This window comes from Chiloscyllium punctatum, chromosome 44 (genome assembly GCF_047496795.1).
Source record: "Chiloscyllium punctatum isolate Juve2018m chromosome 44, sChiPun1.3, whole genome shotgun sequence".
Lineage (NCBI taxonomy): Eukaryota > Metazoa > Chordata > Chondrichthyes > Orectolobiformes > Hemiscylliidae > Chiloscyllium > Chiloscyllium punctatum.
In genome coordinates, this window is record NC_092782.1 from 36,064,906 (window position 1) to 36,077,688 (window position 12,783).

Genomic DNA, 12,783 nt, shown 5'->3' on the forward strand with positions numbered 1-12,783 from the left:
CTTGTGCATGTCTCTGTTTGGCTTGTCATAGGATGGATGTGTTGTCCCAGTCAAAGTAATGTCCTTCCTCATCTGTATGTCAAGATACTCATGAAAGTGGGTCATATCATTTTGTGGCTAGTTGATGTTCATGTATCCTGCTGGCTAGTTTTCTGCCTGTTTGTCTGGTGTAGTGTTTATGACAGTTCCTGCAAAGTACTTTGTAAATGATATTAGTTTTGTTCGTTGTCTGTGCAGGATCTTTCAAATTCATTTGCTGCTGTTTTAGTGTGTTGGTGGGTTTGTGGGTTACCATGATACTGATGTATCTGAGTAGTCTGGCAGTTTTTGGATCAGAGTGGTACTGGAAATGCACAGCAGGTCAGGCAGCATCCGAGGGGTGGGAAAATCGACGTTTTGGGCAAAAGCCCTTCATCAGCCCTGCCTGAGTAGTCTGGCAGTCATTTCTTAGATGTCTTTGATGTAGAAAAGGGTGGCTAGGATTTCTGGATGCTTTTTGTCTGCATGTTTGGGTTTGTGGCTGAGAAATCTGCAGACTGTGTTCATTGGGTACCCGTTCTGTACTTAAATAGAATGGGTACTCAATCAACAAAGAATGCAGATTTCTCAGCAACAAACCCAAATAAGCAGACAAAACACATCCAGAAATCTTAACCACTCTCCCATATATCAAAGACATCTTGGAAATGACTGCCAGACTGTTCACACCCCTTGGTATCATGGTAGCCCACAAACCCACCAACACACTAAAACAGCAGCTAATGAACTTGAAAGACCCTATACAGACAACAAGCAAAACTAATGTCATTTACAAAATACCTTGCAAGAACTGTCATAAACACTACACCGGACAAACAGGCAGAAAACTAGCCAGCAGGATACATGAACATAACTAGCCACAAAATAAATGACCAACTCTCACCAGTATCTTGACGTACTAATGAGGATGGACAATACTTTGACTGGGTCAACACATCCATCCTAGGACAAGCCAAACAGATACACGCACGTGAATTCCTAGAAGCATAGAATTCCAACCGGAACTCTATCCACAAACACATTGACTTGGATCCCATTTACCACACCCTAAGAAAAATAACAGGAAATGACATCACCACAGGAAATGACGTCACTGACCCAAGAACCCGTAAATATAGAAATAAAAAACAGGCCATACCACCGGATGCTCACTGATGATGTTACCTAGTATGGTGATGAAACGTCTGAAAACAATCCTTCCAGCTCAACGAGCAAACTTCCATCCAGAATCTCAACCTGAGCTACAAATCTTTTCAAAACTCGCTGTGAACTATATTTGCACAACAAAGCAGTTGTCAGCAAAACTCAGATCCCATGAAAAATTTTATAAAATCATTATGAAATAAGTCAATGTGTGATACTTGCTTCGATAACTGAGCACAAAACAATTTATGGGTCAATACGTTACCAATCAAGATCAAAAGGTCATGACTTCTGTAAGAATTGGTTTGGGAAGCTAATTTTAGTTTTGAGGCAGTGAAGCTGTGTTTATTTCTAAATGCTGGTCAGCAGCTGGTTGCTAAAGGGGGCAGCAGGCTGTAACCATGGATGGCCAGGAACAGTCACTGGAAACTGGGAAAGTTCAAGGTCGGTGGGAAGTGGGGGTTTGGATGTAGGAAGTAAGAGAAGACAGGAAAGATTAAAGCTGGGAGAGATAATATGGATGCTCAAAGGTATTCAGGGCACAAGAGATTAGCAAAACATTTCTGAGAATTCTCGGGAGAAGGACTCATGTACACATGCATGTTTCCGCTGAATCTGTTCACGCCCACTTCCCTTTCGTTTCCAGGTTTCCCAAAGCATCTGAAATTAGCCCCACAACCATTACATTGAAATGGTTCCAGAATCTGCAGATTTATTCAAGTATTATAATCACTGGCACACCTCTCAGAAACATTTTACTTAAATACCACTGAATTAAGCATCATGAACTGAAAAGAGCCACAAGTACATGGGGTGCTGCTGGGTTTCACATTTTTATCGCAAACGATAGGGTAAAGTTCTGCCACAAGACGATAGGATTCCGAAAATATATTTTGATATTATCAAAGATGTAGCCACCTCAAATAATTAAAAACAAATTAAAATGTTGCAAATTTAACTCCAATACCTGGCAAAGCCCAATGAGATCATTATGTTATTATAAAGATCTGATCACTTTGAACAAAGATGAAGCTGCAATATGTATTTGCCAAATATTTGTCTCAGAATGAACACAACCATCAGCATCACCTGGTTTTAAGTGCATGATATGCAGAGCAAGATGGACTGGACTATCATTGTAAATACAGTGGCTACAACAGCAGATAAGATGCTAGGAATCCTGCAGTGTGTAACTCCCGTCCTGACTTCCCAAAGCCTGTCCATCATCTACAAGACACAAATCAGGAGTTTAATGGAATATTCCCCAGCTGCCTGGATGGGTCCAGCTTCATCAACACTCAAAAAGCTTGATACCATCCAGGACAAAGCAGCCTGCTTGATTGGCATCACATCCACAAACATTCACACCCTTCCCCATCAATGCTCAGGAGCAGCAATGTGTACCATCTATAAAACACAATGTAGAATTTTCCCAAGGCGCCTGAGACAATGCCTTCCAAATCGATGGCCACTTCCAGCAAATATATGGGAGCACCTCCATCCAAACCACTCACCATCCTGACTTGGAAATATATCACTGTTCATTGAATGCCACTGAATCAAAATCCTTGAACCCCTCTCTATAACAGCTTTAACTACATCAAAAAGACTGCAGCGGTTCAAGAAAGCAGCTCATCACCACCCTCTCAAAAGGCTGGCCCAGTTGGGAATGCCAATGTCTCATAAAGGAACATGGCCCAGCCAATAATGCTGATGTCCCATAAAGGAATATAAACAAGCATGTATTTGTGTCAGGAGTGGCCTCTTTATCCAACAGCATTTCAAAGTAATTGAGATTTGCACTTCCACTGCATAACACAGACAGACACCACAGTTCTGAGCCAAAAATGTCCAAAAGAGACAGATTTACTTTCACATATACCAGATTGATGCTCAGTGTACTGATTTGTACTCCACTTGTCACAATTGAGTGACACTCACCTGCTACAAGCAGAGGATCACAAACAGGAGCTTCATTTACAGGATTTAAAGACACAGTCAGGCTACAGGTAGTGGTATGAGATGCCATGTCAGTGACAACGATATTTAGTTGATAGTCCGTGGAACTAACTGTGTCATAATCCAGCAAGGAGTTGGTAACAATCCATGCATCATCTCCAACTGAAAGTGAAAAATAGGTTGGATCATATTGATCATTAAAAATGTCTTTATGATATTTCTGATTTTAGTAAAATATGGATTTTATTTTGACATTAACTGTTTATTAAAGTGATCTTGATCCAGTAGCTTTAATCTCATGTGAAATTAGTTTCTTGCATTTTCATGTTGCGTTTGGTTAGAATGTTGGGAATGTTAATAAGTCCTGCTGTGACCATATCTAGTGTGCCAACACTGCTTCATGCTGGAAGAGCTGCACTTCCTGTGGGAAAGGATGCAGGTTTAATACTCAAATAATTCTCAAATAAAATCAATTATGAAACTGTTGAAATTTAGCACGCAGCAAGAAAATGGATTGCAATAACATAGAAACAGAAAGTCTGGAAAAACTCAACAGGTCTAGCAACAGGGCAGAGAAAAAAAATTGAGTTAATATTTGGGGTGCAGTGACCATTCACGTTTGTTTTCACTAAAGTCTTATTGAAATTGAAATGCTATTTTTAAGGCTGCAATGACTCTGAATGAAGCTGAGGAAAAATCAGTGACGGAAAAAAACCAACAAGACATAGCACACAATTAATTTACAGAATTCCAATTGCAAAGTCTTTCTAGAACCTTTGTCTTTTAAACTGCGCTAGTCACAGGGATAGAGAGTTGTACAGCATGGAAGCTGACCTTCAGTCTAACTCGTCCATGCTGACCAGGTATCCCAATCTTAACTCGTTCCATTTTTCTGCATTTGGTCTATATCCCTGTAAACAGGCCCTATTCACTGACCTATTCAAATGTCTTTTAAACATTATAATTGTATCTGCCTTTACCATTTCCTCTGGCAGCTCATTCAGTACACGCACCACCCTCTCTGTTACCCGTCAGCTCCAAAGTATTAGCTTTCCTTCATCAAGTGTGCCTTGGTAGCACCATCTACTGACTAAATTGTTTCAGTCCTAAAGAACAGACTTGGCACTGCTGTGGGGGTGAAGGAATCATCAAGAGGGGAAAACATATTTGATCTCATTCTCATCAATCTGCTTGCCCCAGATACACATGTCCATAACAGTATGGATAGGAGAGACCACCTTCAAGGAGACAAAATCCCAGCTTCATTTTGAGGATTCCCTGCATTGTGTTTTGTGGCAAATCACTTCAAGACTGGAAATCAATGAGGTGCTGTGGTCCTCAAACACAACCTGCAAGTTCATGGCCCAGCATATCCCCTGCACTTCCATTAGATTAGATTAGATTACTTACAGTGTGGAAACAGGCCCTTCGGCCCAACAAGTCCACACCAACCCTCTGAAGTGCAACCCACCCAGACCCATTCCCCAACATTTACCCCTTCACCTCACACTACGGGCAATTTAGTGTGGCCAATTCACCTAACCTGCACATCTTTGGACTGTGGAAAGAAACTGGAGCACCCGGAAGAAACCCACGCAGACAATTGGAGAATGTGCAAACCTCACACAAACAGTTGCCTGAGGCGGGAATTGAACCCGGGTCTCTGGCGCTGTGCCACCATGCCGTACAATAGGGATCAAGAGACAATCCTAGTTCAATGGTGAGGGAAAGAAGGACATCTCAAGAAAAGCTCCAGGCACATCTAAAAATGAGGTGTCAATTTTGTAAAACAAACACAGGACGAATTGTGTGTTGATCAGCTTAAGTAAAATGTGACAGACAGAGCTAAGTGATTCCAGAACCAACAGTTCATATCTAAACTCTGCAGCCCTAACGTATCCAGTTAATGGGTTAAATAGTTCATCAAATGACTGGAGGGGAAAGTGCACAAATATCCTCATCCCTGATAATGGGGAACAAAGCATATTGTGCACAAGATAAGGTTGAAGCATTCGCAGTGAAAAGAAACGCCAAGTGGATGCTCCATGTGGGTCCCATCCTGAGGCCCTCAGCATCTCAGACATCAGTCATCACCCAGTTTGGTTCACTCCACCTAATATCAAGAAATGGCTGAAGACATTGGATATTGCAAAGGCTCTGAGTACTGAATACATTCAACAAAGGGTACTGAAGGCTGATGCTCCTGAATTTGCTGTACCCCAGTCATGCTCTCCCAATGGGGGTATGATACTGACATCTGCTTAACAACATGGAATATTGCCCAGGAATGTCCTGTAGACGAAAAGCAGGATAAATCCAACCTAGGGAATTACTGGCCCATCAGTCTATTCTCAATTACCTATAAAGACAGGAGTCATCTATAGTGCTATCAAGCATCAGTTGCTTAGCAATATCTGACATCTTGATGCTCATTGATTTGGGCTTCAGAAAGGCTACTTAGCTCTTGACCGCATTCCAGCCTTCATTCAACCATGGTTCAAAAGGCTGACCTCCAGAGATGAGGTGAGAGTTACTGCCATTGATTTCAAGGTCTTGTTGAACTGAATGTGGTATCAAAGAATTGTGGTAAATTCACAGTCAATGAGATATTGGGTGAGAGGGTATGGAGTATAGTTGTAGTTGTTGGCAGTTGGTCATTTCAACTTCAGGCATCTGTGCAGGAGTTCCTCAGGGTAGTGTCCTGGACCCAGCGATCTTTACCTGTTTCATTAGTAACCTTCCCTCCATTATAAGGATGTTTGCTGATGATTTCACAAAGTTCAAATTGTGCCAACTCCTCAGATACCGAGGAGGGCCATGTCCGAGTGTGTCAAGATCTAGAAAGTGACAAGTAACATTAGCACCAAACAAGGGTCAGATAATGACTATGTCTAACAAGACAGAGTCTCACCATTTGTCCTTGGCGTTCAATGGCATTACCATTGCCAAATTCCCCAATTTCAATATCATGGGTTATCACCGATCACAGATTGAACTGCACTAGCCATGCAAATACTGTGGCTGCAGGAACAAGTCAGAGGTTAGGATTCTTGCAATGGGTAACTCACCTCCTGACTCCCCAAAGCCTGTTCACCATTGACAAGGCACAAGTCAGGAGTGTGATGAACTACTCCTCACTTGCCTAAATGGGTGCTGCTCCAAAAACATTCAAGAAACTTGACACCAGCCAGGCCAAAGCAACCCGCTTGACTTGTACCACATCCACAAACATTCACTTCTTCCAAAAGTGTTGTTCATTCGTGGTGGTGTGTCCTGTCTGTAAAATGTAATCACCAAGGCTCCTTAGACAGCACCTTCCAAACTCTCAACAACTACCATTTAAATGTACAAAGTAAGCAGATACATGGAAACATAACCATCTGCAAGTTCCTCTCCAAACCACTCATAATCTTGACTTGGAACTATATCACCGTTTCTTCCCTGTTGCTGTGTCAAAATCCTGGAACTCACTCCCTAATGGCATCATGAACATACCTTCATCAAAGGGTTGCAGTGATTCAAGAAAGCAACGCACCATTGTCTTCTCAAGAATGTTCTCAAGAATAATGAACATCAGCCTCGCCAGCAAAGCCCAGATCTCATGAATCACTAAAAACTTCTCAGCAAATAAATGGGATGTCTCACTTTATGCCTTTTTATTCTCTGTTTTAATTTGTTTTCAGAATAGTTTACAAACTTAGAAACCTTCCCTGCTCTGGTAAAATTTGTTTTGTCTCTGTTGTTATTTTGAAATTGAAGTACCAAAGAGATCTCCCATGTAAACTAACAGCATTTTTTCATATAAAAATTTGCTTCTAATAAGATATTACTTCACAGAAGTTTTTTTATTTAAATTGAAAGCAACCTACAATTAAATCGTGACAATATGACTATCTTAATTTTTTTAACCATTCTCTTCAAGCCACTCATAATCAATCCATCCAAAAGTGTTAATATTTGCAATTACTCTCCTTAACATATAATGCACTATGTAATGCATAAAGAGAATGCCTTTCTAATCTGTAATCTTTTAATAATAGCTTTTATTTTAAATTTTAGACGGCATACAACAGTTGCTACAATGTCCTTAGCATAAGATACATTTTGAAAGCAAGTGAGTGGCTGTGAATGATTAAAATAGTTTGTGTATCTCAATTTTTAACCTGTCCTCAACGTATCCATACACTGATCTATCATTATATAATGCATTATATGTGGCAAGACAAAGTAAAACAGAGTAAAACAAGAAAATAACATCCCAAATCACACCTTGAAATGATTAAAAGAGGAGATTTTAATGTCCTTACCTTGACTAATATCGAACTCAGATACAGGGATTGCGAAGGAGAAAGTCAAATTGTCAGTGCTGTCATTGTCAAAGGCTGATAAAAATGCGACAATTGTACCAATATTTACTTCCTCATCCACCAACACTGGACTCGAAGGGCATAAACTAGAAAGTGATAATTCACTTTTAAGTTATTATCTGGTATCTTTGGATTTTCATCTTATTTTTCAGTTGTTTTGAACTAATGTACATTTAAGAAAAGATTTTAGAATTAGAATCCCTACAGTGTGGGATCACGCTTTTTAGCCAAACAAGTCCACACTGACCCTCTGAAGAGTAACCCACCCAGACCCAATCCCCTACCCTATATTTACTCCAGCTAATGCACCTAACCTACACATCCCTGAACACTACGGACAATTTAGCATGGCCAATTCACCTAACCTGCACATCTTTGGATTGTAGGAGGAAACCGGAGCACCTGGAGGAAACCTACGCAGACTCAGGTGAATGTGTAAACTCCACACAGACAGTTACCCATCGCTGGGAATGAACCAGGATCCTTAGCACTGTGAGGTGGCAGTGCTAACCACTAAGTCACCGTGCCGCACAAGAACATGGGGAGCAAACTCCCTCCTTTTTGCCCTGAGTATTTTAGATATAATAAACCACTGGAATGCAGAATGAAAGTACAGCTCAATCCAAGTACCAAGGTATTCTGATGTGAAATGGCCTGATTTGCAGTCTATCTGTTGCTCATGACCTATTCACCACTTCTCATGCACTCTGGCATTTGCATATTTACATTCTATTCTTTTTAAAGTTGAGGTGATCCAAAGCTCTGCTGCCACGCCTTAACTGAGCAGTCGGTCTGATTCCCCTATTCTCCTTGCAGTTGATCACCCAAATAGGCTCTCAATCAATATGTTGACTTAGAAATTCTCATTCTGCATTAGTGGTGCTGGAAGAGCACAGCAGTTCAGGCAGCATCCAAGGAGCTTCGAAATCGGCGTTTTGGGCAAAAGCCCTTCATCAGGAATAAAGGCAGTGAGCCTGAAGCGTGGAGAGATAAGCTAGAGGAAGGTGGGGATGGGGAGAAAGTAGCATAGAGTACAATGGGTGAGTGGGGGAGGGGATGAAGGTGATAGGTCAGGGAGGAGAGGGTGGAGTGGATAGGTGCCTCATCCTACTTTTCAAATCCATCCAATGCCTTTCTTCTTCCTATCATTGCCATCCCCTCCAGCCCACAACCCCCTGAAGCACCAGCACTCCTCTCATTCTGACCTCTATCATTCCCAATTATAATTTGGATACTGGGTAATCTAAGATGGAGGATCGGAAAAGCTTCTGGCTGTAACAGCTGCTCCATTTTTGAGGTATTTTAGGTGTTGGAGGTGATTTATTCGAATTCCAGGAGCAGCAATTACTGTTTTATATGCTGTTGCATTGTTTTGGAACTTTAGAGAAAAAAAAAGTCAAAACAACAGCACTTTTAAAAGGGAGAAGGACAGACAAAAGAAGCAGATGGCGAGGTGAGTGTAGAAGAAAGACAGAGAGAGAGAGAACCCACATTGCTAACTGTTCGAGTTAGCAATTACTGCCTTTGCTGTTGAATTCATGTATCGCTGGACATCGGAATGCGTCTGGGAAAATTAAAAAAACAGTGAACTTCACAACTGATCTTGGAGGAACGTCTCTGGGAGCGGTCACAGCACAGAAGCAGAGAAGTGGATTTTAAGTGCAGCCTTAAACTGAGTCTGCAGTAGTGAGTTGAGTAGGTTCTTTCTTGATTATATTTTTCATTGAGATATATCGCTTGATTAAGCTTAAAATATATACCATAAGTATTAATTTAACCTGGAGCTGTGTTTTGGAGGGGAATAATAGATTGAAAGAAGAAAAAAATGGCCTTTAGTAGAGTGATATGCTCTTCTTGTCGGATGTGGGAGTTTAGGGAGAGTTTATGGGTTACTGAGGATTATATCTGCAATAAATGCCGTTGGTTGTGAATTCTATCAGATCAAATGGATTGGTTGGAGAGGTAGTTAGAGGCACTGAGGAATTTACAAGAGCAAGGGGATGTGATGGATGGCAGTTATAGGAAGGGGGAAAAGTCTCAGCTACAGTCACATTGAGGGGTTAACTCCAGGAAAGGTTAGAGAGGTAGGCAGTTCTGTGGCTATCCCCATTTCAAACAAGTATGCTGTTTTGGAAAATGTAGCGGGTGATGGATTCACCGGGGAATGTAGTACGAACAACCAGGTTTCTGGTATCGAGACTGGCTCTAATGTAATAAGAAGTACATCGGGTTTGAGAGATCGATTGTGTTCGGGGACTCTCTAGCCCGAGGCACAGACAGACGTGAAAAATCAGAATGGTATGTTGCTTCCCTGGTGCCAGGATCAAAGATGTCTCAGAACAAGTGCAGAATGTTCTCAAGGGAGAGAGGGGCCAGCAAGAGGTCATTGTCCACATTGGAACCAACAACATCGGAAGGGAAAAAGTTGAGATTCTGAAGGGAGATTTCAGAGAGTTGTGCAGGAATTTAAAAAGGAGGTCCTTGAGAGTAGTAATATCTGGATTACTCCTGGTGCTACGAGGTAGTGTGGGCCAGAATAGGAGGATAGAGCAGATGAATGCATGGCTGAGGAGCTGGGTATGGAGAAGGATTCACATTCTTGGATCACTGGAAACTATTTTGGGGTAGAAGTGACCTGTACAAGAAGGACAGATTGCACCTAAATTGGAAGAGGTCTAATATACTGGCAGAGAGATTTGCTAGAGCTGCTCGGAGAAGTTAAACTGGTAAGGTTGGTGTGGGGGGTGGGGTGGTAAGTGGTGGTGGGACGCAGGGAGATAGTGAGGAAAGATTTCAATCTGAGACTGGTACAGTTGAGATCAAAGGCAAGTCAAACCGTCATGGCAGGCAGGGACAAAGTAGAGAAGAAGGTAAGACTGATAAATTAAACTGCATGTATTTCAATGCAAGAGGTCTAATAGGGAAGGCAGATGAACTCAGGGCATGGTTAGGAACATGGGACTGGGATATCATAACAGTTACAGAAATGTGGCTCAGGGATGGACAGGACTGGCAGCTTAATGTTCCAGGATACAAATGCAATAGGAAGGACAGAAAGGGAGGCAAGAAAGGAGGGGGAGGGGCATTTTTGATAAGGGATAGCATTACAGCTGTACTTAGGGAGGATATTCCCGGAAATACATCCAGGGAAGTTATTTGGGTGGAACTGAGAAATAAGAAAGGGATGATCAACTTATTGGGATTGTACTATAGACTCCCTAATAGTTATCAGGAAATTGAGAAACAAATCTGTCAGGAGATCTCAGCTATCTGTAAGAATAATAGGGTAGTTATGTTAGGGGATTTTTAAGTTTGCCAACATAGACTGGGACTGCTGTAGTGTTAAGGGTTTAGATGGAGAGGAATTTGTTAAGTGTGAACAAGAAAATTTCTGATTCTGCATGTGGATGTACCTACTAGAGAAGGTGCAAAACTTGACCGACTCTTGGGAAATAAGGCAGGGCAGGTGACTGAGGTGTCAGTGGGGGAGCACTTTGGGGCCAGTGACCATAATTCTATTAGGTTTTAAATAGTGATGGAAAAGGCTAGACCAGATTTAAAAGTTGAAGTTCTAAATTGGATAGTCACAGATGAGGTGCCGGAAGACTGGGGGCTTGGCTAACGTGGTGCCACTGTTTAAGAAAGGTGGTAAGGACAAGCTAGGGAACTATAGACCAGTGAGCCGAAAGTGGTAGTGGGCAAGTTGTTGGAGGGAATCCTGAGGCACAGGATGTATATATATTTGGAAAGGCAAGTACTGATTAGGGATAGTCAACATGGCTTTATGCATGGGAAATCATGTCTTAAAAACTTGATTGAGTTTTTTGGAAGAAATAACAAAGAGAATTGATGAGGGTAGAGTAGTAGATGTGATCTATATGGACTTCAGTAAGGCGTTCAACAAGGTTCCTCATGAGAGATTGGTTAGCAAGGTTAGATCTCATGGAATATAGGGAGAACTCGCCATTTGGATACAGAACTGGCTTAAAGGTAGAAGACAGAGGGTGGTGGTGGAGGGTTGTTTTTCAGACTGGAGGTCTGTGACCAGTGGAGTGCCACAAAGATCGGTGCTGGGTCCACTACTTTTTGTCATTTACATAAATGATTTGGATGCGAGCATAAGAGGTATCGTTAGTAAGTTTGCAGATGACACCAAAATTGGAGGTGTAATGGACAGTGAAGAAGGTTCCCTCAGATTACAATGGGATCTGGACCAGATGGGCCAATGGGCTGAGAAGTGGCAGATGTAGTTTAATTTAGATAAGTGTGAGGTGCTGCATTTTGGGAAAGCAAATCTCAGCAGGACTTATTCACTTAGTGGTAATGTCCTAGGGAGTGTTGCTGAACAAAGAGACCTTGAAGTGCAGGTTCATAGCTCCTTGAAAATGGAGTTGCAGGTTGATAAGATAGTGAAGAAGGTGTTTGGTATGCTTTCCTTTACTGGTCAGAGTACCTAGTACAGGAGTTGGGAGGTTACGTTGCAGCTCTACAGGACTTTGGTTAGGCCACTGTTGGAATATTGCGTGCAATTCTGGTCTCCTTCCTATTGGAAAGATGTTGTGAAACTTGAAAGGATTCAGAAAAGATGTTGCCAGGGTTGGAGGATTTGAGCTATAGGGAGAGGCTGAACAGGCTGAGGCTGTTTTCCCTCGAGTGTCGGAGGCTGAGGGATGACCTTATACAGGTTTATAAAATCATGAGGGGCACGGATAGGGTAAATAGACAAAGTCTTTTCCCTGGGGTGGGGAGTCCAGAACTAGAGGGCATAGGTTTAGGGTGAGAGCAGAAAGATATAAAAGAGACCTAAGTGGCCAATTTTTCACTCAGAGGGTGGTACATGTATGAAATGAGCTGCCAGAGGAAGTGGTGGAGGCTGGTACAATTGCAATATTTAAAAGGCATCTGAATATGTATGTGAATAGGAAGGGTTTGGAGGGATATGGACCAGGTGCTAGATTGGGTTAGGATGTCCGGTCGGCATGGACGAGCTGGACTGATAATTGACTCTATAACTGCTCGATGACTAAGGACCAAACTTTTTGCCATTTGACCTGCGATCACCTTAATGTAATACTCTACTTTGATTTGTAATATCTTCTGACCGCTTTGGAACATTTCATTACGTTAAGGATGGTTCATAAACAGAAACTGTTGTTGTATGATTCAGGAAAAGGATATGTGATCAAAAATGAGAATATAATTTGCAATGCTAATCAGAACCTGAAGCTGATTTTGCAGAGCAGGAATGTTTCTAATTATTCCACATTCACAATAA